Source organism: Vicugna pacos, chromosome 20, assembly GCF_048564905.1.
Source record: "Vicugna pacos chromosome 20, VicPac4, whole genome shotgun sequence".
Classification (NCBI taxonomy): domain Eukaryota; kingdom Metazoa; phylum Chordata; class Mammalia; order Artiodactyla; family Camelidae; genus Vicugna; species Vicugna pacos.
This window is the reverse complement of record NC_133006.1, coordinates 34,669,175-34,696,307: the sequence shown is the minus strand read 5'-3', so window position 1 is coordinate 34,696,307 and position 27,133 is coordinate 34,669,175. Positions and strand designations below refer to the sequence as shown.

Here is a 27,133-nt window from a genome sequence, read left to right as displayed (position 1 = left end):
CAAATTACATTTTTGTGTGTGTGGAATTTTTTTAGCCCACAAATGTAGCGTGAATTCGGACTGAAAGCACACATGAGGGTTGGCTTCTGGTTATGGGGTCTCATGGGGAGCGCAGGACCTGGGTCCTCCACCCAGCACCTAGGGTTGAGACAGACAAGTTTGCTAGCTGTCCCCTTCTGTGTGGTGGAGTCTATTTCCCATCAGTCTAACAGGGGTAGTACTTTGGGATCCCAGCTTACCACGGATGGGGAAGACGTGGCTGGGGTTGACGGTGGTTTCTATTCTATTCCTCACCATGAGAAAGCCCTAGATTTTATGTCCTGCTCCACACACCCTGTAAGGCCATGAAAGCCAGCCCTTAAGATCACAGGTCATCGAGGCTTAGCGGTAAGTCCTGGGGAGATTTGTTACTCACCTACTTTCTAGTGTCAATTCTTTTATTTTGTTTAAAACTCTACAACCTGAGGAAAATCCTCAGAGAAACCCAACGTGAAGGGCATTCTTCAAAACAGTCCAAGCTGATGAAAGACAAGGGAAGACTGAGAAACGTTCTGGACCAGAGGAGACTAAATTGACGTGACAACTTAATGCACTGCATTACCTGGGCTGGATTCTAGAACGGGAGGAGCTGGTCCACGCTGCATGAAGCCTGGAGTTTGGCGCATAGCTATGTACCAATGTTACTAACTTAGTTGTGACAAATGCACCATAAGGAAGAGGATAACCTGAGAGAAAACGGACACTGGGACTCTGTATCAGCTTTCCAACTTTTCTATAAATCGAAAATTACTCCAAAACAACAAGCTTATTTAAAAAGGAACCTTTGATGATGTCTTGCTGCCATTCCAGCTCAGAAGCACCCTTAAAAAACTGTCCCTCCCTGCCATAACCACCGGAAACAAAGCCCCCTGGGGGAGAAGAGATCAGAATCACAGTAACCAAATGAGGCCATTTTAATCAACGGAATGCTACGGATTCAGAGTGGGGGGTGCGTGAGTAACCAGGGCCCCGAGGGGAGAGACATCTGAGAGAACACAACTGGTAGCAATTACAGAAGAATAGGATCAGTTCACATTTCTCCCTGAACAAAAGCAGGTTACTCAGTCAAACCTGCTACATGTACATAAAAATCACATAATGCAAAATAGATCAATACTTTTCTTGAATAGAGTTTGTCATGGATTGAGTTATGTTCCCCCACCCCGCCCACCGCCCCGCTTGCCAAATTTATATCCTTAATTCCTCATACCCCGTACCTTGGAATGTGACCTTATTTGGAGACAAGGTCTTTACAGAGGTAATCAGGTTAAAATGAGGTCATTAGAGTGGGTCCTAATCCAAATGACTGGCATTCTTCTAAAAGGGGAAATGTGGGCACAGACACATGCACATCATGTGCAGATGAAGGCAGGAATCGGGGAGAGGCACCTCCCACCCGAGGAACACCAGCCCACCAGAAACCAGAAGAGGGGCGTGGAGAAGGTTTTCCCTCAGTCCTCAGAAGGAACTGGCCCCTTCCATATCTTCATCTCAGACTTTCAGCCTCTAGAACTGTGAGGCCATAAGTTTCTGCTGTTCAAGCCACCCAACCTGGGGCACTCTGTTACGTCAGCCCTAACAAACTAAAACAGTTACCCTCCAAGACTCTATGTGATGTCTTCCGGGGGGACAGCCCACCTGGTCTGCAATGTGGAGCAGGTCGAGACCACACATTATTTAACAGTCTAGAGCAACCCGGAGGGGGCAGAAGGGTTCACTGACACCTTCTGCAACATTCCCTGAACTGGGCAATGTCCTCTTCTATCAGTGTTTCGGTGTCACAGAGAGGGCCTGGACTACCACCAGTCATCTCCTTCAGAGCGCCCTCCACCTGAAAACGCACGATGTTCTTACTGACGCTGCACTTACAAGACGTTCTGAAGTAAATCTCCAGGGCACGCTGGCTATTCTGATCCGGAAACTGGTTAACCAATAAGGATATAAAGACGCAGAGAGATGCTTTGGCAAGGTCGCAGAGCAGTCTGTGCCAGAGATGAGAGAGAATCAATGCTCCATTGCAAGCATGGTCAAGGGCCTGGATAATCTCCAACAATTGACTCTGTGTATAGCACAGGGAAATATACACAAAATGTTATGATAACTTACAGAGAAAAAAATGTGACAATGAGTGTGTATATGTCCATGAATGACTGAAAAATTGTGCTGAACACTGGAATTTGACACAACATTGTAAAATGATTATAAATCAATAAAAAATGTTAAAAAAAAATTGACTCTGTCAGTCCCTGAGGCTACGGGCCAATGGGTAGGGTCTTTAGACCGGAAAGCTCCTGTTAGACAGTAAAGCCCAGTTCCATTCTCTCGCAAGTCAAAAAGATAAACAAGGTAAGGGTTACCTCCAGTTCACCTAGCAAGGGCCTAAAATCATGCAGAGTGTAGAGACTTGCTGGAGTCCCAGACCCTCCAGCAGAGCAAATGGAACATGTCCAGAACCAGAATCAACTTTCCTAAAGAAATCAGACAGACCTTTTCCCTATTGTCAGGTATGTATAAGCCGTCCATTTCTCCCAGCAGCTCTCCTCCACCCGACTCCATCCCATCTGTGCTACAGCATTGGAGGCAAAAGGGAAGCAGATGCTCCAGAGAATCCTGAACAGAAAATCTTCAGATGGGGGAGGGTGTAATTAAAGCATTATCACACACTATTCACAGAGAATTCATGTCGACCCCACATGTCCTCGGGCTGCTCGGCACACATGCACCCTCCTCTGGGACCTGCACCCTGGCATCACCTCTTCTCCAACCAAGCTTTCCTCAGGCCTCATGCTAGACTTTCTTAGCACAGAGTGTGTACAGAGGAAAGCACATTGGTTGTGGTCCTCCCAACATCCCTTGACCCCATTCCTTCTTTCTCTTCCACAGTGCTGATGCCAGAGCAGCCTCCAAACCAGCGCTGTCCAAGAGGGAGACCAGGTAAGCCACAAAGACAGACCACAGAGAGGATTTTAAACTTGGTAGCCCTTTTAAAAACATGGGGGAGAAAAGGTGAAATCAATTTTAATAATGAGTTTTATTTAATTCAATATATCAAAAACATAATTGTAATCAATATAAAAAGTTATTAATGGGATAGTTTACTTGTTTTGGTTAAGTCTTCAAATTTTGGTGTGTATTTCACACTTAAAGCACCCACAATCTCAAGAACAGAATGGGTTTTTGTGTCTGGTAGCTACCATACTGGACAGCACTGGTCTAAGTGTTTCAAGGGATCTGTTACAGCTTCAGGTCTTGGGAGGGTGTGTGGTTTTAGAGAACAGACGTTTCCTCTCATAGATCTTTTATTTTTACAGTGGGGTCCATTAAACGTCCAATAAACTCTTCCTTTTTCTAATAAATGTGTACCGAGCCCAGTTTCCTATCTTTATATACCCAGTTGTCTGCCTTTGTCTTTCTCTATTTGCCTTAAGGGCACCTATTTTGTTCTTCAGTTCAAAAGACAATTCTTCGGGGAACCAAAACGGAAGTGAACGTGGCCTCCTGGAGACCCCATGGACGGTTCGTTCATTGCGCTGCCATTGTACCTCGCAGAGTGCACTGCCTTTGCTTGAGAACATTTTGTCTCCCTTAAGAGACTGAATTATTTTAAAAAGAGGGATGTCTTCTCTCTGGACACCTCACATTCAGCACAGGACCCGGCAAAAAGTTGCTCTTAACATGGCAGCCTCGTTCCCCCAGAGTGGACGGTCTGAGAGAGCCAGAAAATGAAGTAGCACGTCCAGGACAAGAGTCCCGGGGTCTTTTAGAACTTAACCTTGGAAATGACATGTCATCACCTCTGCCATATTCTCTTGGTCACACAGGTCACCCCTGGCCCAGTGTGGAAGGAAACTACACAAGGTGTGAGTACGGGAGGTGGGGATCCTCAGGGCCACCTTGGAGGATGGTGAGGAATGGAACACACCACTACTGGACAGTGGAAACCCTGAATTCAGGCCTCGAGGACCCAGAAGTCATCGACTTGAAGATCCTATGCAACTAGCAGAGTCCAGCCTTTCCCGTTCTCTCCACGCAGGTCCTCCTGTCGCACTGACTGCAGCCTGGTGTTTCTGCTGCCGGTCACGTCTTGCCTGCTTCAGCAAGACCTCGTGAGTCCATCTCGATAAGCCAGCCCCCAAATCCGGTGAGTCAGCATCCTGGTTAATACGGATAAATGCAGGTCGGTTTACTGTGGTGACCGGATTCACTTATCAGGGTTTTTTCATATTTTTGAAGATTCGGAAGAAATTTTGAAAGCAGAGCCTGCACACATCTAAGTTTTCTGCAATTAACCACGCAGCAGTTGTAAACAAAGGTAAAGAAAACAGCTGTTTCACAAGTTGAAAAACTACTGAAATTTATCTCAACAAAGGCAACAAGATTAGGTAATAACAGAAGTTCAAATGTCATCTGTTTCAAATTTTAATATGTTTAGACAGACCTAAAAGACTTGATAGGCAAATGTATGAATTTCGTGAAAGTTGAAAGCAAAAAAAGTTTTGCCACCCTCTTGATAGATAAATAAAAACAGTACACAGGCATAACATCCAAATAAAACTGCACCGCGGTGAACTGCCAAATGTAAATTATTAAATACACTAACATAATGAGGTGTCTGGGGCCGCTGGGTCCCACAGGTCCATACTGTGGACACTCCTAGTTTGCTTACTCCATTTTCGAAAAACATTTGAGCTTAGACTGTAACATTTAAATATGTATGTAAAACATGCATGCAAAAAATTTTAAAGCGTGAAATTTAAAAACATACAGAAATTCCATTTTTTAAATTTCCATACCATCCTGCTAAGCTCACCCTGGAGACCACTGCCTTAGACAAAATTAGCCTCCACTTATACAGCTGGACTTGCCTGTGGGACATGGCTAACTAGTGAAGCTGAGACAGAGGGGCTGGGGGAGCCTGATTCTCCCCAAGATCTAATCTAAACTTAGACATCTACATAGGAACTCAGTGGAGGAAAAAGTGGATTGAATTCTAATATCCCTTGGGTTTCTACACTGCAGAAGCATGTCTGATGAACAGAAGCATCCTGGACGGAGGCTGGGTGGAAAAAGAGAGCAGTGGGTTTCGGAGAGGGAACCCACACCATAGGGTTAGAATGCTAGAGAGGAGGTGGGTGCTGGGGTGGAGGTGTAAGTGTGAGTTGGTAGGACCGGCCTACATCACCTCCAGGCAATCTTACTGTGAAACTCCTGCTGATATAATGTAGAGCTAGGGGAATATTCTCTCTCTTACTGTGGAGACATTGTGTGGACAGAGTGACAAAGATCTAACGAGAGTGGGTGGAGGCTCCCCTTGATGGTAGCCCCATTCCTGCAGGTCTGTTAGGGCTTGAGCTGGAAAGTCAAAGCTCAGCCACACCAGGTTAGGAGCTAAGTCGTAAGACAGGAAGGTCTGAGAACCTCCAGTTCCGAGTATTCCAACACTGGAACTTGTTTCTCACCTCCCAGGGGTGACTGCCGTTGGAGCTAAGAGACACGCCCCAGTTTCTCTGCCTTTGGGAGAGGGCGAGCCTGTTTTCACTAACAATGGTATCTCTAGCCGCATCAGCCATGGGAGAAATAGTCTAACTTCGGAGTGACAACCTAGTGGAAATTTCCAGCCCAAGATGATTGTGTGGTCCTGGCTTCAGCAATGGGTTCATAAATGACCAGAACTGATTTCTGGACACATGTGAGCACCCCCGGGGATTCTTGGGAAAAAACTGAGAAAAGAATCCTGGAAGCAATTCACTTTTCTGCAGCCAGGAAGGGTATGTTTACAGCCGTGGTTTCGCTTGTCTGAGCAGGCAAGTAAGACTGAGATGCTCCTGTTAAGCACCTGGGACTGTCCTGTGAGAGCCACGAGACGAAGTCTGAGGACAGTGCCATGAAAACAGCAACAAATCCTGGCCGCCTCACCAGATATCCCGCTACTCACTAAAGTAAATAATGCAATGGCAACTAGCACAATTGCTTCCATTTTAGAACAGCACAGAAACATCTGCAGGGAAAATAAACACTCCCATGCCTTTGGCAAAAAGAGTTGGACCAAGTGAGTCTGGAAAGCAAGTAATCCAAGCTGCCGGCTTGGAGGCGTTGACACGCTCATGCTTCTCCTCCCCCAGCAGAAACCTCACTAACATACAGGCAAGAAAGAAAAGTGGCTCGAACCCACATGGCCAAAGAGACTTGGAGAGCAGATGACAGCGCACAATTGATGTCAAAAACAAAAACTGAGAGCTGGCAGGTAGACGGCAGCTGACTTAGCAGCCTGGGGAAAGCTGGAACATAAACCTGCAGCAGAGAGCCACAAAATCCAACCTCAGGACTCCTGGAAAAACCTAACTGTTTGAGTGACAGGTCCCCCAGAAGGCAAGGAAAATAAAAGGACTGGTTGAAAGGCTTTGTAGGTAGCACCTAGATCCCCAGATTCTGTCCCCATGTGGCCAGATGACTGTCCCTCCCCATTCCCTCAGGAGACTGGAAGTTTAAGAGCTTCAAAGAGATAAGACTGTGGACTACAAACAGCTGAGGGCAGACGGAGAGCCTTACTGCAAGAAGGAAATTTAGGTGAAAGTCTGTACCCTGAACAATGAGATCCCCAACTTTTCCTCCAGCTTGGTAGGTAGGAGATTGGCAGCCACGGTAGAAGGTCACAGTTGAGCTGTCTATATGGCAGCCACTAGCCACAAGTGACTATTTAAGTTTAAATTAAGTAAAATCAAACAAAATTAAAACCTCACTTTTTCAGCCATACTAGCCACATCGCTAGCACTGAATAGCCACATGGGGCTAAAGGCTACCATACTGAACAGCTTCGATCCTGAACACTTCATCCCCGCACAAGCGGGACAGCACTGGATGAGAGAATCCCTCTCTGAGAAAACTGACCAGGCTGAGAAAAGACCTACAGAGACTGACATGTGTTCATCACCTGAAGTGAAACCCAGCAGTTAACAAGTTCCACTCATGCAAACAGAGTTTTCTATCAGAAATTTGGTAACTCATCCTTAAACATAGAAGGCAAATCTGAATGACCAAAAATTTGAGGAAAGTCCCAACCATGAGAGGCAAAAGGAGATGATATAAAGTAAGTTGCATCTATGAAAGAAAAACAAGAAAGTATAAAAATATGATAGGCAAATAAAATGAAATGGGTTAGACGGTAAAGTCTCTTGGAAATGCCAAACAAAAAAGAGTGAAAAAATAAGAGAGAAAACTTAAGATAATGAACCTATCTTTCAACTAAAAGGACTTCCAGAAAAAGAGAACTAGAAAATAGGGGGAGGAAGAAAATTATCAAAGAAAAAATAAAGTGAAATTCTCAGAACTTTCCAGATTGAAAGGGGCTACTGAGTGTACAGCACTACGAGTGAGGCAAAAATAGGCATATTCCAAGGCACACCATCATGAAATTTTGAACACTGGAGATAAAGAGAAGACTCCTCAGTCTTCCTGAGAGCAAAAATAAGTCCCACACGAAGGATCGGGTGTCAGGACCATACTAGCACCATCAAAAGTGACACTGAGAGCTAGAAGACAGAGTAACACCTTTAAAGTGCTAAGGAAAAATGACTTTTCACCTAAAATTCTATACCCAAGGGTGAGGGTAGAATAAGGACACTTTCAGATTTGCAATGGATCAAAAATAGACTCCTTGTGTCAGTCAGTGTGGAAAACAGAAGGCTTACTTAGACTGAGGAGGATTCACTATTTACAAACATGGTCAAGGTCAAGGGAATACAACAGGAATGAATGGAGAGGTACACTGAAGCTGGTCAGAGCAGGGAGCTGTTACAAAGCTAAGTTCCCCAAACTGCAGAGAGCTACAGCTCGAGGAGACAGCCACCTGCCAGAAGCTTGGCCACTACCAACCCACAGCTCAAAGAGAAGTGAGATAAAGAACAAGTACCCTACTTCCTCTTCCTCCCACTCAACCTCCCTACCTCCCACTGACCAACATCGATGGGCAGCCAGAAGGCAAGGAGCCCACTGACGCAGCCTCCATGAATGCCAGTCCCCCAGGGCCCAGAGCGGGAGGGGTGCCCTGGAGGGACAGCTGGAGAACCCCCAGAGCCCCTCCACGTACTCTTGCTCAAGAGTCCACTGAAAGACGGGACTCAGTAACATGGGGGAGTCAATCAAAGAAACAAAAGATCCGGGATCCTAGAAACAGAGACTCTAGAACCAAAAAGGGCGGGGAGGGCAGAAATCCCAGGATAATAGCGAAGGAAGTGTCAGAAAATATCTAGGCAGTCCCCCAAAGAGCAAAGTCCCACACTGGAGAAGACAGCATGCTCATGAGGATGGTGCCAGGAAAAGAAAGATGAAGAGTAGTTGGCATGTTCAGGAACTAGGAGAAGATGATCAGCTCCATCAGACAGGGATGAATTCACGACAGATACATTTTTAAAAATAAGCAACTGGGGAAAAAAAGGCAATTATTAGCTCCAAACAAAATTTTAAAAGTTGTATAGAAAGGAAATATAATGATGATTCACTACAACATACACTGCAGTGTAAAGCAGCGAACAACATTTACAAAGCTGTGGTAGGTAGGATAATGGCCACCAAAGATGTTCAAGTCCTAATTCTTAGAACTTGTGGGTGCTGTCAGCATGGCAAAAGGAATTTGCAGATGTGATCAAGTTAATCCTGAGATATAGAGAAGATCCTGGAGGATCTGGCTGGGCCCAACGTAATCACAGGTGGGAAAGGAGGCCAAAGGGTCAGAGTCAGAGGAGATATGATGTTGAAAGCAGAGGTCAGGGTGATCCACTACAAGAAAAACTCAACCTGCCATTGCTGGCTTGGAAGATCTGAAGGGGCTCCAAGCTGAGGTCCCTAGGCAGCTTCTGAAAGGTGGAAGAGATGAGAAACATATTCTTCCCTACAGCCTCCAGAAGGAAGGTAGTCCTGCCAACACCTTGCATTTAGCCCAGGAGGACCCATTTCAGACTTCTGACCTCCAGAACTATCAGAAAAGAAATTTGTGTTGTTTTAAGCCACTAAGTTTGCAGTAATTTGTTACAGCAACCGTACAAAACTAATACAATACCCATTGTAATATAGTCAAATATTATTTAATTTATAAATTATGAAGGATCTGTGATGGTTTAAAATATGTCCACAAGTTCTTGTACATTCCTCTTCTCATAAAGGCCCAATTGTTTCCCTTCTGTGATTCGCTTCTAATGACTAGGGAGTACTAGAAGCAATGGTGTGTGACTTCTGAGGTTAGGTCACAGAAGAGTTTCTGCTGTACTTTCTTAGCTGGCCCACGCTTGGGGAAGCCACTTGTCATGTCATGAAGACTCGAAGGAACCTGGAGGAAGGTCCAAATGGGAAAGAACTAAGAGCTCTGTCCAACAACCAACATCAACTGAACCGTCCACGTGAGGGATCTTGAAATCAGATCTGAAATCAGATCAGATTACTACAACTTTATGAGAGATCTTGAGCCACAACCCCCAAATCCCTGACTCATGAAAACTGTGAGAAAATAAATATTTATTATATTATGGCACTAACTTCTGTAGTAACTTGTTATCCAGTAGTAAATATCAGACACATGATTAAATTCAGAGGATAAGAGGAGGATGTATGTTGACGTATGGTGAATGGAGAGAGAGAGGGTTGATACTAAAGAAGCAGAACTGGACCAATTTAAAATATGGACTGTCTTAAGGAGAAGGGCACTGGAGAAATACTTAACTAGTTTTACATATACTTATTGGACAGCTAATGTAACTAATGACAAATCCACAAAGTGGCTCTTGTAGTATCGCATTACTGCATTATCATCTGTATAATAGATGACGTTAAGGCACTTCCTTCACTGAAGACTCCGTGCTGAGCAGATTACTTTAAGAAATTCACCTTCAAATTACGAGTTGACATTGTTGTTGTTGTTTGTTGTTGTCGTCCTGTAAATGCAGTATCGGTATCGTTTTAGAGGAGAGATGCATTTTTCAATTGTTGAAATAAGTCTTGGAATTCATTGCTAAATGCTCAGAAGCACTATCTTCTGAATCAATGCCAGATTCCCATAAAATGAATCACCAGCCCCATAAGATTTTTAGTGTCTTCTATGTGCGATCTTCCATGATTGCCAAGATGCTGATCATTATTATCGTAATGTGCTCTAAATCTTGCATCTTGCCAGAGCATCCTCTTCCATGAGAGACTCATGGTGGTCTGCTGGGAACGGTGCCTACAACCCCCAGCCCCATATCATGAAGAAGTTGCTTAGCTGGAAAAAGAGGGTAACAATACTGAGGTTTCGAAGACTCACGCTTCCGTTGGTGGCCTCATCACTCATGACTGCCTGAGGGAGTGCAGACAGGGGAATGGGGAAAAGGCCACCCAGATGGAGGGCAGAGCAAATCTTGGGGATGCTATTCCATGTTTGCTTCACACAGCTCTTGGCTTTCACTTTAGTCTCTGGTCATAGTATAGTCATTCTCCCTCTCTCTTATCTCAGTAAATCCTGCCTTTCCCAACCCACGTGTGGTACTCGGTCTCTAACCCTGCCTCTCAGATCTGGCTGCCCCTTCTCCCACTTCTCTGACCCTACTTTCTTCTTTCTTGCCTCTTTTCAGCTGAGTCTCTCTGCTTTTCTGGCACCAAATCATCAAAGAACATCCAACTGTGGAAATACAATAAAAAACATTTGGATGTCCTCTTTCTGGACCTCCACACCCGTCTCCAGGTCTCCTTTGATTCTAGGAATTCCTCATTTCATTACTCAAGCCAGCAGATCCTAGTTTGCCATTTCCAAGCAGACACTTGTCCCAGCCACTTGCCTATTCCTGTATTTGCTAACATCTATTAGATGATTTTAAAATACAAAAATACATCTCTCTAAAGGCCCCTGGGTCACAATAAGGATAAAAGTGTTAATTTATTACCAGACAATTAGGCACCTTTCAATGGCAACGTCCCAAGTCAAGCCATAAACTATGTCTACTTTGCTGTGTAGACAACAAGGTCTGGGCAATAAACCCATCAACTTGCAGGGAGACAGAAGAGCAGAAGGACAGTTCCTGCCCTTGAGGGCCTTGTGTGAGTTCAGGAAAAGACCCAGAGAGGCAACAGTCAATTACATCAGTCATCATAACTCACTCTAGACGTCTTCAGAAAAGTCACATACCTACTGGAAACCAAGAGACAGGCTGCATGTTCAGTCTGGGATCGAACCGAGGGAAGGAAACGTGGCTAAAGGAGGAATCAGAAGACAGTGGGATGATTCAGTGAGTCCACTCAGAAGAGGACAAAATACCTTCGAGGCTTCCACTCATGATCCCAGAGGGAGCTTAAAACCATATACAAGGGAACAAGACAAGAAGAACTTTGTAAGATGCTGAACTATTTACTGCTTCTCCATCTTTGTCATCTTTCTGATGCTGTTTTCCCTTTGCGATCAGCAGTAAAAGCCCTAAGAGAAAAAGGTCTTTTGTGTTTGTCTTTGGAAGGTATTAAGGAAACAGACACCAAAAGATGGTGGCAGCTTCTGAAGGAGAGGGAAGCGGACTGATTTCCTGGAGCCTCTGCAGACGGAGGAAAAAGGAGACCAGGGGGAGCTGAACGGGATTTTAGGAGAAACCCAGAGCTGCGATCGAAAATACATTGTGGAGTTCCACCAGAACTGACAACAGAACACATGGTTCTGCAGCGTCCCTCACAGCACAGCTTGATTACTATCACTTCCCCCTTGGGTCTTCCTGCTCCTCTGATGAGAACTGCTTTTGGCTGGTAGATTGTCTGAAGCCCGTTGGTGGCATAAAAATGCTGCAAGACCCACAGTCCCTCACCCCTCCCAGGTGCTGACCGCATTCCTCTGCTGCTGTAAAACCATCAAAACGCACGTTAAACCTAAGGCTGGTGGTGATCCGTGCAGGGCCAGAACACACTCCTCATCTTCACGGAAAATTCGCCGACTACACTGAACGTCCAGCTCCACACAGGTTCTAAGACTACAAGGGGGCCCTGGAGACTTTCTTTATATATAAAAGATAGACTGTTCTAACTGGGCAGCTGCATGGTGTAAAGGTTCGGAGCACTGGTTGTGGGAGCCGGGCTGCCAAGTGTTCAAACCGCAGCTCTGTCACATGCTGATGCTGTGATTTTTGATTAGCTTCTCAACCTGTCGGTGACCCAGCTCCTCATCCAAACAACAGATACGACTAGTACATCCCCCTGGGGAAGTTTTTTCAGGAAGAGGTGCACCTTGACCTGAGCCTGAAGGCAGCGCAGAACACACATGAGTGAGGAGAAACGCAGGAGCACCGCAGACAGAGGGGTCAGCCACGGGCACCGTGGAACCTGAGGGAGGAGAGTGACAGACCCGCCGGGGCATCGCGGGGCTTGTGGGGCCCTCCTTGCGGAGCACGGGGGGCCCGGGCTGCGGAAACTGCGCATGCGCTCTAACCTGGGCTGGAGGCGCTCCTCTCCCAGGACCCCGTGTGGCTCACCAGCAGAGGAGGGAAACTCGCGCACAGAAGAGTGACGACCAGATGGACATCGCTGTCCTGGGGTCCCCTCTGCTTTCACCAAGTGCTCCCTGAGTGCCCTCGGGAGATGGCCGAGTGTAGGACAGTTCACAGGGACAGTCCTGGTTCAAATCTTGCTCCGTCACAGATTGAACATCACACCCCCAAGTCTCAGTTTCCTTAGAGACCAACAGGTCTCACGCACACCCAGCGCTCACACGCATCTGGTTGTTTGCAGCTCCTCAAACAAACTCCACCCTTTCCTGCCGCGTCGCCCTGGAGGATGCCCACAGCAGGAGGTGGAATCCAAGTCCACTTGATGGCACCATCTGAGCTCTGACTATGTGACAGTGCTGGGCACGTCACAGATGGCCAGCACATTCGTAACGGCGCATCGGAGCTACTTCTCTGAAACCTGTGCACGCATCTCACACGAACAGAACTCAAATCTGCACCAGCAAATTGAAGGCCAATTTTCCAAAGGCCCAGAAACTGCTCTCCACATCGCGAGGAGAGGCTAAGAACTGTTTGCAGAAGCTCCTGCTCACACGCACATGATTACCCGGTTTTCACATGCAAATACCCACCTGCACATGGTTTCTTTGGTAAATGCCGACTTCATAGGTGCAACCCAGGTGCCCAGATTTGACAACTTGGCATAGAGAGGAGCTCTCAAGCTTTGAGTCAGTTATGGACTAGGATCGTCATTGTAATTTGTCCCAATGGATGCGTCTGCCATTCAATAACAATGGTGGATGATTCGGTCTCGCTCCCCCATCTCTCTGCCCCCTACTCCCACTCACCCATTTTACAAGAAAAGCCAGCCACGTCTTGCTTGACTGTCCTCCCCACCCCCATACCCGCCTTTTAAAATGAAAAGCCCAGATGTGGGTGACCCATCTGTAGTGTATGTCACGTTTTTAGCATCTTCTTTATTTAGAGCTGGGAGAAAGAGGCTCATTAGAGAGGAAATCCACAATGAAATTAGGAAACGTTTGATCAGACCATTGTCCTGACACAATATGTGCAATGAGGGGAATGCTGGAGTTGGCTGCAAACCCTAAATGTGTTTCAGTCTCAATGGCTTGCTCCTCCTGTGCTGACCAGAAAGGGGAGCCCGACAGCTCTGTGGGCAGAATCCAAGCTTCTGAAAGTGAGGAGCACCACTGGGGCAGGCAAACTATCTCTCTCTCTCTCTCCTTGAAAGAGTTTGTATTTTTAGAGCAGTTTCAGGGTCAGAGGACAATTGAGAGGAGGGTACAGAGGTTCCCCATCTATCCTCTGCCCCCACGCATGCATAACTCCCCGCCATTATGAGCATCCCCACCAGGGTAGGACCAGAGTGGGACATTTGTTACAACTGAGGAACCTACACTGACACATCAGTATCACCATGGTTCATATGTCCATAGTTTACACTGCGGTCCACTCTTGGTGTGGTACAGTCCAGGGTTTGGACAAAGTATGAAGACGTGTATCCACCACTATAGTATCATACAGAGTGTTCTCACTGCCCTAAAAATCCTTAGTTCTCTGCCTATTCATGTCTCCCCCCACCCCTCCTCCAACCCCTGGCAACCAGTCATCTTTTTACTCCCTCCATAGTTTTGCCTTTTCCAGAATATCATATAGTTGGACTCACACAGCATGGAACCTTTCCGGATTTGCTTCTTTCACTTCATAATATGCGTTTAAGTTTCCTTCGGGTCTTCTCATGGCTTGATAGCTCATTTCTTTTTAGCACTGGAGAATTCCATTGTCTGGATGGGCTACAATTTATTTAGGAAATTCTCCCTTCCGTGGGCTTCCCTCTGCTGTGGAAGCTGGGGCAGGTAAAGCTGTGGAAGTCAGGACTCCCTGGGACCCCACCAGCTGCACGCCTTCCCTGTCGCCTGTGCAGAGGCCCCTCTGGGCACCCAGTGGTGAGGAATAACTCCTCATCTAGCCTTTGGCCACAGACCTCTCCCTCAGCTTCTTCACATGTCAAGGACAGAGGTTTGCTTCTGGGGACCCTATACCAAGGACTCAGTGCATGAAAACCACTCTTGAGCTCCAATTCCATTTCTGGTATCTCAACCCCTTTATTAAGCAGAGCACGTCAGAAATGCATAGACTACAAACAGATATTCTGATGACACCTTTCAAGCTCTGGGGAAACCATTTTGCTACCTGCCAGGATGTCCAATCACATCTCCAAATATTTAATCTGAACTGCATCAAAATCAGCCCAATACTACAGAAGGAGAAATCAAGCTACAAAGAAATGGAGCCCAGAGCCCTGATTTAGCAGGGAAAAGACTTGATTTCAAAGACTAAAGATGGGCTCTAGTCCTGCTCAGCCACTAGCCATGAGCCACTAGGACCTTCAACCTCTCTTCTGACAGAGTTCAGACTGGCTGTCCACCGTGCTCAGAAGGTTGTTGTGAAAGTACAACATAAAGATAGTTACTAAAGTAACCAGGGGAATTAAAACATCATATTTAAGTAAAGTGTTTAGTTGTATTACTAATAGACCACATGGCAAATTCTCTGCCTTTTGAGGGATTAGAATTCATTCCCCATCTGGTGCTAAATCCATCACTTCTTCATCTGTTTAAGTGGCATACGAGAGCTGCCATTCTCAAAAGACATGGAATATCCATTTCTTGGTCCAAGTTACAGAGCACAACGTTTAGCACTGAACACGGGAACTTGACTGGAAGCAGCTGACTAACTCACTCCACGTTAGTGCTGAGTGATACAAGCACAGTTTCTGGCACAGAGTAGGCACTCAGTCTACACTTGCTGAATCAATTAATCAATAAAAAAATATGTAGAGAAAAATCTTCCTAGAAATAAAGGCAAATTTATGCAGCAAATACTTAGTATCAGTGAACATCTAATGTGTACCATGCCTTTATTGTTCACCTAATGTATAAGTTGAATCTTTTATCATAAGTCAGTTCTCCTCAACTTTCTCTATGTAGAACTTTGCTGAGCACCACCATCACTTAGTAGAAGAGAAGGGACTAGAAAGAGAAGCATACAGAAAGCAGTGAGAAGTGACAACTGACAATATAGCAACCAAGAGAGGCGGCAGGAAAGTTGGAAACAAATGTATAAGAATTATGAGTTTGGGGTAAATACCTCTATATATCTCCATCAACCTTGGAGATGCCATTGTATTGATTTCTTTGAAGATACTGTAGTATACAAGTCCAAGTTTCTTTCATTATTGCATTAATCAAGATAACACTGAAACTAAACCCTTTCTTAACAACTCAACATGCTTTGTTTAAAAGGCAGAAAAAGCCTGTGATATAGTTGAATGGAACCTTATGTTAAACACAGAAGATGCATGAGGGGTAGTTAATTACAAAAGCTTCTTTATTTTTTATTTCCTACCATCCCTTTAAACCTGCTCTGCGGGGTAATGATTTCACTGTTCCTGGATGAAACTTCAGGAAATCTCCAGGACTGTTCTGGTCCTCTCAGGTGAAGTCTTACAGTCAGGAGATAGGGACCAGTTCCTTGTGACTTCTGCTAGCAGCAGACACTTAACAACACTCAGTGATTCCATGGAAGTTCTTCCTTGATTTGGGGGCTTTGGTTACCTTATTCTAAAATCCTCCTTATAAGATACCCCTGACTTAATCACGACCTGGGTGGGAGGATTCTGGAAGCGCACAAATGTTGTGCAAAAGCTTCCAGATTCTTTCTTTCCACATTTGTATCTCAGTGCCCTGTCACACACCTCGCTTTGTTATCTGATACCTATGATATCTTTTGCTTCGGTCCAAACTTCCAGTTTAACATTTGATTACATTAGAAACTTTCCACATAGACTAATACACGTTGGGGTGGGGAGTTAAGTCTTTAACAAGATGGCCATTCAATACACAAAATTACTCATTCTCCAAGGGGCTTGGGTAGCTTTTCTTTTCTTTTTTTTTTTAAAACTATATTTGGAAACATCTGGATTTTTGATGAAATGTTTCCAATTTAAATCCAGATGTTTGAGATCATGCAAGTAGCCAAAAGTTGGAATAGTAAATTACAGGATAGCAAAAGAGCCTTGTTTTTTGCTATCATTATTTAGATGTGATCTGACTGCACATGGAATTATATGTCAGAAAATCTGGATCCAAATCTAGATTTGGACACTGAGCTTTCCTATACCTTATGCTTCTGAACTCAATTTCTCCATAACCAATAAAAAGATTTATGTACTGTGTTCTGAGAATCCAATCATGTAAGTAGTTACCCCTATTGTGAAAAACTCGTATTTTGTTTCGAATATAAACAATAAAAAATGAAATGCATGACAAAGAATTTGTGTCGGTTTTACACTCTGTCCACAAATTTCTTTGGTACTCTTCCCTTTAAAAAGTGGAGTCTAATTCTCCTCCCCTTAAGTGTGAGCTGTACTCAGCAACTTAATTCTCGCCAATAGAATGTGGAAGAAGTGACAGTGTATGACCTCCAAGATTAGGACATAAAAGGCACTATGGCTTTTTTCTTCCTCTCTGATCACTCCCTCTGGAAGAAACCAGCTGCCATGTCCTGAGGTCACTGAAGCAGTCCATGGAGAGGTCAACTTGTGAGAAACTAAGGCCTCGTGCTAACAGCCATGTGAGAGTAAGCAGACCCTCCAGCCCCAGTCAAGTCTTCAGATGAAAGAAACCTCGGTTGACAGTTGCTATGGCAACCCCGTAGGAGACTCCAAGCCAGAACCACCCAGCTTAGCCACTCCCACATACCTGACCCACTGTGGGTTAGCAAATGTCTGTTGTTTTAACTCCCTATGTTTTAAAGGAATATGTTGTGCAACAATAGAGAAATAATACAGAACTGACCATATTTTCTGTTCTGTCTATTATGAGAATCAACAATACTCATGAAATAGTGATTTAAAAACGAACATACTTCTCATTTTGAATGGGAAAAAAATAGCATTTCTAGATTTTTATCACTGAAGTTCTACTCAATAAATGATTCTTGAATCTGGTCCTTTTAAACCAGTAGCTCATTGATGGTATACACAACAAATTCACACGGTAATTGAAATTATTTTTAAATGGATGGTAAAAGCACAGACATCCACTACTCTGAAGTGTGCTATGTACATGGCCGACACTAAAAAACCTCTTAACAATGCAACTAAAGCTACTTCTAGATATTTCTTGTATTGGCTCCTTTTTATAAGGGCATCAACTTGCTTTTTATTTATTTAGGAACTTATTTCTTTAAGGAAAGCAGATGCATGTTTATTGTAAAGATAAACCTTACCTTTTGTGAGAATAAGATCAAAGAAGTTGCACTTAGAATATTAAAAATACTTACTCATCACAGACAATCAGGACCCCATATATCAGTGGGGAGTTTACAATTACATGCACTTATTTAATCTTCTCAACAACGCTGGAGAGCAGGCATTATTTTTCTCATTTTGCATATGTGATGGTGCAAGTATTACTAATGCGAGAATCATCGAGGACTTACCTCTTCTTCCAGATCACCAAAGATAGCCCTACGTATATAAGCCCCAATTCGCTTTCCTTTCCCCTCTTAAAGATGTAGCATCGCTTCAGGAAAGAGGTACACACTGAAGTGCTGGGGATAGGCAAGGTGGGGTGAAAAAGTCTCAGCAGCTCCAGTTAGGAGGATGGAAGAGAAACCCTTGGGGGAGGAAGATGCTAAGGAGAGAGACACCGGAGCAGCTGTGGTGTGTGAGGGAAGAGGGATATTTACGGACAGCGTATCTGGAGCTCCTTTGACCTCATCTGAGAGATGTGAGAAATTAATAGAATTTGTTTTAATTACGTTTGCCTGTTGAACTGTGCTTTTTCAGCACATCACTTTAAAACTCCTGGGTTTTAAGGTGGCACATTTGAGAAAGTTCAGGTGCAGAGAGTATAAAATGACCTTCCCACAAATCCAGATCTTCTAATTAAATCAAGTGTTTTTCCCACTTTTATCACTGGGCCTCCTCATTCATTCATTCACGCACAAAGAGCAACTGCTCACATAACAGACTCCAGGCGCTATCTTAGGCCTTGATAAAATAACTTGGCTTGAAGCTGCAGAAACTGTCATTTTGAAACTCAGCAGAAGAGTCGGAGACCTGAATTCAGTCACCTTTGGGTCCAACTGTTTCCATGTTTGGAATAAACAACCAGGGGGGACTCTTTAATTACCCAAATGCAAAGCAAACACCCATCCATTATTCAGCACTAAAGCTGTGAAATGACAGTAATACCACGTTTTAGAATAAGAACAAAAGCCTTCTCTAATTGTAAATTTTTACCTCTGGTTGAGCCAAAGCTTTTGTTGATTTTTTTCTTTTGTGATTGTTCTTTTCATTTTTTTAAAAGAGACTTGAGTGGCAGGAATATGCCTTTTCTCTATACAGATCTGGTGTACCCTGTGCCAATGAGTCTTTGTTTCTCTTCAGGAGAGGACGTCCAGGCATGATCCTAGCATTAGGATACAGGCGGAGGACTGTGAACAGGGCTCTTTGTGGTGCAGGCTGTACTAGGATGCGGGTGTCCTGCACACTGTGTTGTATAAGACCAAATAAAACACACCTTGGGAAACTCATCAGTGCTAGAATGCTGCGTTCCAATGTGCCCGCCCTGCTGGGTCTACTCCTGCCACCTTAAGACATAAAAGTGACAGCTTGGGAAGCAGTCCCAAGCCAGAGTGAAGAGGAGGACAATGTACATTTCTCTGTTTTCTTATTCAAGGTTCCAACATTCCACTTCAGGACTTCCCCTCTCTTGTAGTTCTCTCCTCTCATGGGTTCTAAAATGTCACTCTTCCTTGGCTCTCCTTCCACGTCACTAGATGGTCTTGTTCAAGCTTCTCTTCTGGCCCTCAACCTCCACCCAAGCTCAGTTACGCCGGGACCTGGCTGCAGAGCTTCTTCTCCTCTGCGGCTGCACCTTCTCCCTCTGCAATCTCCCCCGATACGGGGGCTTTCACTACCACCTAGGTTTTGATGACTCCTAAATTTACATCTCTAACCTTACCATTTCCTTAAACTCAAAACCTGCCTAACCGCTGCCTTCTCAACATGGCCACATAGGCATCTCAAACTGAAGGTCTGAAAAGAGCCCTTCAGGGGAAGGGTACAGCTCAGCGGCAAAATGCTGTGCTTAGCATGCATGAGGCCCTGGGTTCAATCCCTAGTACCTCCATTTAAAAATTAAAAAAAAAAAAAAGTAATTGCCTACCCCCCCGCAAAAAAACAAACAAAAAAGAACCTTTGATTTGCGCCAAACTTATTTCTTCGCCAATATCCCCCTCCTAAGGAAATGATCCCTTTACCACTCATTAGCTCAATTGAAAACTGGGAGTCAAATTAAATTCTTCCCTTTTCTTCTGCATTCATAACTGATCAGAAAGTTGCATCAGTTCCGTCTCCAACACACACACACCCTGTTTCATCTCTACTTCCACCACCATCCCACAAGACTATCTCTGCTTAACATATTGCTAAACTAAAGAAGAAAGAGAGAAAGAAAACATATTGCTACACCACTCCACTAGTCTTTCAGCAATCTTTTAAATAAAATTTATCAACTTATGGCCCTCTTTTATCTCTCACAGCATTTGTACTAAAAACCAAACTCCTTTCCATGTCTACAAGTCTCTACATTACCTAGTCCCACCTGACTCTCCAAATTTGTTTCCATTTTATACCACTCTCCCCCTCATTTCTGCCATAATATCCTCCATTTAGGGAAAGAAAGCCTTACCACTGCACCACCCCACTCCATGCCACAATAGTGGCAGCAGCACTGTCCCAAGGGGAGGGGGTGGGCCTGACCTGTTGGGAGATGGCAGCCAGAACACAGAGGAGGTCCTGACGAAAGGGAGACAGGCAGTGTCACAGCATCATCTCTGCTGAGTGCCTGGAGCCCAGGACACGTGAAGATGCTCCGAGAGCTCTGGAGTGGCCGGGGACATCAGATGAAGGGGTGAGGCCGCTCCCAACGAGGCAGGACTCCTACCCACTGTAATCTACAGTATTAATAGAAAGGTGACCTCACCACTTGGTAACAAGCACCTAAGACATTCAGTTTTTGCACCAGTGAATCAGATAGAGCCTCTGCCCTCCAGGACTTTTCAGCCTAGCGGGAGAGACAGACAGATAAACAAATAATTGCAATACAGTGTGATAAGTGCTCCCACAGGAACAGATGCTAGTGAGAATGATGGCACAGAGGCAGCAGCGGGTAACACTCGCTCCAGGGTGGCACTAAGCAGACACGGCTATCAGAGGATTATTCCACGGTGGCTCGAGTTATAGGCCCTTTGGGCTTTTCCAGAGAAAATTTCCAAATGATCAGATTTTTAGATGTCAATATTTTCAGGGAAAAAAAAAAAAAGACGAGTGCTATGTTTAGAGAGACAAAGGAGACACATCTTTATTAGATGGTGCTTTAGGTAGTGATGATTTAACAGCACCACTGAAAAATAGGAGTTTGCAATTTTTAGAGAAGAGAAGAAAACCCGTGTAAGTTGAGCTATGTTTTCTGAGTACATTTTTAGTGCCATGCCAATATTATGAATATTATTGCCTTTGGGGGGAGGTATGTTTTTCATTACAATCCCTGGAAACCAGAGAGCAGCAAAGGGAGAAGTGGAGGTGCCTTAATTACTGTAGTACAAGAGCTGTCATTTTGAGAGTGGCAGGAAGGCGGGCGCAGATCGATAGACACCTGTCCCGGGAACCAGGAGACCCCAGCAAAGCCTCTGCTTTTCTTCCACCCACTCTGGGGTCCAAAAGACACCGCTGAGCCTTATGCCAGTTTTCCCCTTTTGGAAAAGTTAAAAAGAAAATTTCATCCTGAATATTTATGGCTTTTCCCCCTCTGGGGATCAAAACAGTCTGAAAGAGATAAAACATGATGTTTTTCCTGACACTACTGGATGGCAGTTTCTAGACTCACCTCCACTCCCACCTCCACCCCATTCCGAAGCTGTCATAATGGAGTAGCCTTCGCATATAAAGTATCCTTTCAATTCACCAACTATGCGCTAATGATAAGGAGCACAATTAGAACAGTTTTCTGGAGGCAGGAATCAATATCCTGGTGTATGTGGGCCCGATTAGCCATTGCTAATTACAGCTCTCAGGCATTAATCACACACCACATATGGGGCTAATCAACCAATGTAGGAAGCAAAAAAAAAAATCTATAATCTCCCCTTGAATTCTCCAACCTGGCTCACCTTGAAATCAGACCCAGAGACAGAAAACTTTGCAGCAGGTCTGCATTTACTAGGCTGGGAGGCTGTGCTGTTTCACGGGTTCCCGAGCCTTCTGGAGAATGAGGCTGACGTGATGTCACCAGACTCCTTAAACACACACAGGCTGCACTGTGCAGCCTGGACACACTTCTCATCGACTGTGGCAGTTACAGGTGTGTCCCAGCTGCAGGCTGACCCAGAGAAGCAGACCAATATCCCTAGGCTTGAACGATAAATAAAACTAAACACCCACTAATATATTATTCATGAAATAGCCCAATTGCCCATCATGCTACATACTTGTACTCATACAATTATTCCTGTGTGTTCAAATAATGAATGTTAAGTTTGTGTTTATAACACAAATTGCTGATTAATCTGTATTCAAACCAAACAGTGCCTTATATGAACTCTTCAAAATACTGTACTACATCGGCTTGCCTACCTCAATCTATGAAACGTTTCTATGATGCTAATTCTAAGGCATGTGATTGAGCCCTTTAATTTGACAAAATCTTATTGGATAAACCAGGCTGGAATGAAGATTCTGCTGATAATGCTGGGCAAACCCAGATGTGATTTAAGATTTGTGGAATATATTGAAAATATTTCCAGCAACTAGGCCCTTAATTCCTGACTCTATGCTTCCAAATGTTACCTTGAAAAAAAAAAAAGATATTTATTGCCTCACAAGCGCTTTCAATCTCATCATAATCTCCTTTAAAAAAGACATTTTGCTAAGAAGCCACAACATGCAGGCATGTGATCATTATATTTTTTTCTAAGAAACAGAAACTCAGTTTTAAATGAACTCAGATCCCAAAAGGTTCACTTGAGATTTGAAATTCACAACCTATAAGGATAGATCAGTTCTTAGGCTCTAAGAAAGCATGTTTTTCCAACCATTCTAACATTATCAGCTTTAGATTTAAGTAGTGAGAGAGAAATGGGATTCCTAGAACTTAATTACAGGGCGAACGGAACAGCACTGGAGCAAAGAATAGTATAAAACAGTAAAAGTAAGCATGGGATCAAATCTTGCTTAAATCCGAATTGACAACATGTGTGGCCTGGACAATATTTGACGTCTCTGAACTTCCAGAGGACAGTAGCGTCCAAGGTCATAGTTCTAAAGGTGATACGAAGTGATACCTGTGAGGGCTTGAGACCAAGTCTTCCTAGAGTCAGACAGTCCATACGTGCTAGCTCCCTTGGCCTCTTCCCTTCATGTTGGTTCTACAGACCATGAGGTTCCAGAAAGCAGGACCTGCACCTGTGTCTTCAGTGCCGGGCACTGCGGTGGCACATCCTTGACTCAACAAATCATTACTGAGCCAAAATTAACTGCCAGAAAAGCCAGCAAAAGGGTATGTGGGGGCCATGTGAATGTTTCTTTACTCTCCTTCCCAGAAGTCAGCACTGGACAGACTCCGAGGCAGTAATTTCCAGAGATCAGAGGAAGTATTCTAGAAGAGCTGAAGGAAATCCCTCCTGTAATTTCCTGCACTGAAAAAAAATTCTCTCTTCCATTTCTTTGACCTCTTTTTTTGGTAATTTTGGGAATATTCATGCATGGAAAATGTCAGGCAGCGCCTGGAATGAAAACGGTGGGTATCCCAAATACTGACTTGTGAGCTATAAAATATGAGTCTGGGTAGACTGTTGGTGAAAACACAAAAACAGAGTATAGCACGTAGATATTGGAGAAAGGGCAGAGCTTAAACAAAGAACCTCATTAATATCCTGATGTGATTCTCAAAATAAACACATCAAGTAGGAAATACCACAATTCGACCCCTTGAGTTTGGATCAGGCATACACCGTGGGCTTCCACTGAGTTCAAGCGTTGAGAGGATAAATAAAACGCTGGGTCGCTACAATGTGCCACAGCTGTCAAGGAAAAGGCAGTGCACCCATATACCGGGCTAGTAAGAAAATGTCACGTACTTACTGAAGGGACCGGCCTTAGAACAGGGGCACAGAATGTAACCAAGAGTGTGTCTTTCTAATTAAAAATTGTATTTTCACTTCTTAAAGTAAGCAAATTCAATACAATATAATTTTTTTAGGCTATTAATATTTGTATGGCCCACATGTCACAATGGTGGTAATTAAAATTTGAAAAACTTTGTACAGAGGTTAGGAATGTGTTACCTATCATATGTTGATTGTTTAGCAAATTATTTAGTTTTCTCATGTCCAACCAAACCCCACTGTGACACTTTTTTGCAGGAAAACTGGGGGAAAAAGATGGCCCACCAAAGAGATCTCTCCTGCCAAGTTCCACATTCCTGTTGGTCTCAGATGAACTGTCATTTTTTAACAGTGATTCTTAATTTACTCAACCATTAAGTCTTTATTTACAGCCTAAGAATATCTAAATTGAATAGTTGGCATTATCTCTTTCTGTGTATTCTGGAATTAAATCTCTGCCATTTGGAATCAAATTCTTAATTTCAAAAATATTTGGAGCCCCTAGATGAGCCAAGGCATCACCCGGGGACTTCAGAGAGGGGCAGAAATTCCTCTGAGCCACAGGGCCGAGCATCTGGCGGCTCGGCGTTTGCTGCAGTGGTTGTTCAGTTTTCACTCAAACGGAGATGGGCTCTGCAAGCCACTTTGTTCCAGAAGAAAAACAACAGATGCTGACGCACAAGAAGGGGAGAGGACTGAATTTTCCCTTATATTTCTGAGCCTCTGAATGCATGGTTTCATCCCCAAGCCCCTTCTCCGGTGCCACCCCTGCCAGAACTCCATTCATTAGCCTCCATCATTCCAAGTCAATTCCAAATACACAACCCGAATTTCCTGTAATGAGGGACTGCTGAGACACAAGCACTACACAGCTGCGCGAAGTCTCAGGTTATTGTACCGTGCTGGCATAACTTTAAATATTAAACAATCCTCCCAGCCTCTGGTTGTTGTCACTCACCATGGCAGATGTATGTCATATTATCTGCCCCACACTATTTCTCCTTTTCTGACAAAAGCACCCTCTTTTTTTTTTTCAGGTAATTATCTTTCCGCCATTCCACAGATTGCTGGGGTACCTGGGGAGAGAATGGCTTCCCAAGCACAACCATCAGAGACTGTCTGTGTATTTTATATGTGGACACTGAGGGAAGACCATCTTTTTCTTGGCGTGCCCCTGTCTGCGGCTTAGAGCTCCCTCTGCAGACTTGCCCACCTCACCTCCAACCCTTGGCTATTTGAAGGTCCACCAAAAAGATAAGCAGAGAGACACGATGCATCATCTAAACCCTTGGATCCAGTCATGCCTGAGGCCAGCTCAACCTCTGTACTTTGAAATGACACGGGCCATCACGAGATCTTCGGTAACTTAGAGTTCTTTCTGCAACGTGTACATTTTTTTTAGGCCACAGATCCCAATTTTAGGATCCTCAGTTGTTACTCAACACTTCTCCTACCTACCAGACTGGGTTGAAAACGTTCTTCCCACAAATCTAAATACAGAACATTGGTCTTTTCTTCTTTTGGTTACATACCCAGCCAATTTGATTTCATGATGGAAGTGTTTCTCACCAATTTGGCTGCTATCCTCAGGGATCTGTCCTCCTGAAAAGTTTTAGTGAAATCTTCTTCCCATTAAGGCATTGGGTTCTTGCTTCACCTCCCTGATATACCAGCTCTAATTATACTCTCTAGATTTTCCCTTCCACTACTTACTCTGCTGTTCTTATTTTCTTTCTTCTTTTGCTGTCTTTTCCTTTAATGTCTTCCTAGAGCTGGGGTTCTTAACAAGAGCCACACAGCACACATCAATGGGCTTCAGGGATTTCTCAAAGTCTCTTGAAATCATATGCAAGTTTTGCATGAATACGCACACATGCATGCGTTATTAACTGCTGTGGAACAACTTACCCCATAATTTAGCAGCTTAAAACAACAAGCACTTATTAACTCACAGTTTCCGTGGGTCAGAAATCCAGATGTAGCTTAGCTGGGCCCCCGTGCCTCGCACAACGCAGCGATCAAGGTGTGTCAGTCAGGGATCTGAAGACTCTGGAAAAGGAAAATACCTTTCTAAGCTCACTCATGACTACTGACAGGATTGAATTTCTCAAGGGTTCTAAGCTGGGTACCTACCAATACCTTCCCACATGGGTCTCTCACAGGGCAGCTAACAACACGGCCGCTGGCTTCCCTCAGAACCAGTCAATGGGAGAAAGAGAGGGCGAGCAATACACATGTCACAGTCTTTTGTAATTTAACCTCAATAGTGACATCCCATCCCCTTTGCTGTATTCTGTTCATTAGAGGCGTGTCGCTAGGTCCAGCACATCCTCAACAGGAGATTACACATGGGGTGAAAGTCAGGAGGTGAGGCGCACCCGAGGCCATCCTGGAGGCTCTCACCACAAGATGCTGTGAAGAGGGAGACGATCCATGTCTTTCACTGTATTTCCTTATTTCTGAGTCAACATTTATAGTCTCTGTTTCTGGCTTAACTATCGGTTTCACCCAAAGTTGTCTACATTTTCACAAGTCACTAGAAATCATGTCTGGTACCACCGCCTGGGAATCTTCTGAAGACGCCAATATTTTACCAGCCATTGTTTTTGCATCAACAGTGCAAATGTCAATATATTACAAAGAGCAAGTAACATCTTAGTATGATTGTGAAAATGCTTTTGACTTCATGGACACATTGAAAGTGTCATGCAAATTCCCAGGGATGCATCGACTCTACCTTGAAAACCATTACTACAGACTGTTCATTATTGCTTTTTAATCCTAACGCTCATTAGTACGCGGAAGGAGCAGAATTCAAGATCCTGTGTACTCACTTCTGCTTACCTAGATCTGATGGGAGAAGGGAGTCCTCTAATAAAATTACTCTTTCGATTTGCTGAGCATGACTCATCCAATTTTCCCAAATGTCACTAATTCACAAGTTTTGCCAGAGAAACATACTCATTTTTTAAACTTACATATTTAAAGGGAACTTTTATCCACCTAAAAACAAAGATAGATATGCTATCTTACCACAAATAGAAGAAATATATTAATACCCTTAAAGGAAATATATTATGACTCAAATCTTTAAAGAACCTTTCACCAAGTGTGCTACCGAAAACTACCCTAAAACCTCACGGCTCACGTTTGAAAAGACAATAATAATCCTTCCCTCCCTTTGAGTTCCTTCATTTTGCCAAATTCCATTGTATGCAAATTTATTTCCATATTTCTTTTAGATTTTTCTATCTACAGATTGCGAGTCTCTCCTGTTGGGGATAATTTTTAAAAAGGAAACTGGGGACTGGGAAAAAGAAAAGGGAGGTAAAACAGATGGCAGCAAAGAAATGGAAGTTTGGGCATGAAGCTCTGGGAGAGATAAAGGGGGGGAG

The 27,133-nt window shown here is 44.1% G+C and overlaps 1 long non-coding RNA gene across 4 annotated transcripts in view; it reads right to left on the bottom strand.

Moving 5' to 3' along the window:
• The window catches only part of LOC116284461 (uncharacterized), a 319,987-nt gene that overhangs the window by 22,451 nt on the left and 270,403 nt on the right, over positions 1-27,133 (bottom strand). For 3 of the 4 annotated variants that reach the window (XR_012062354.1, XR_012062356.1, XR_012062357.1), the window contains 2 exons: positions 25,691-25,787; positions 9,207-9,361 (listed from right to left, as the gene is read on the bottom strand). This is a non-coding gene — a long non-coding RNA (uncharacterized lncRNA). Of the gene's footprint in view, positions 1-9,206; positions 9,362-25,690; positions 25,788-27,133 lie in introns of those variants that run through there. The other variant, XR_012062355.1, reaches the window with a different exon arrangement.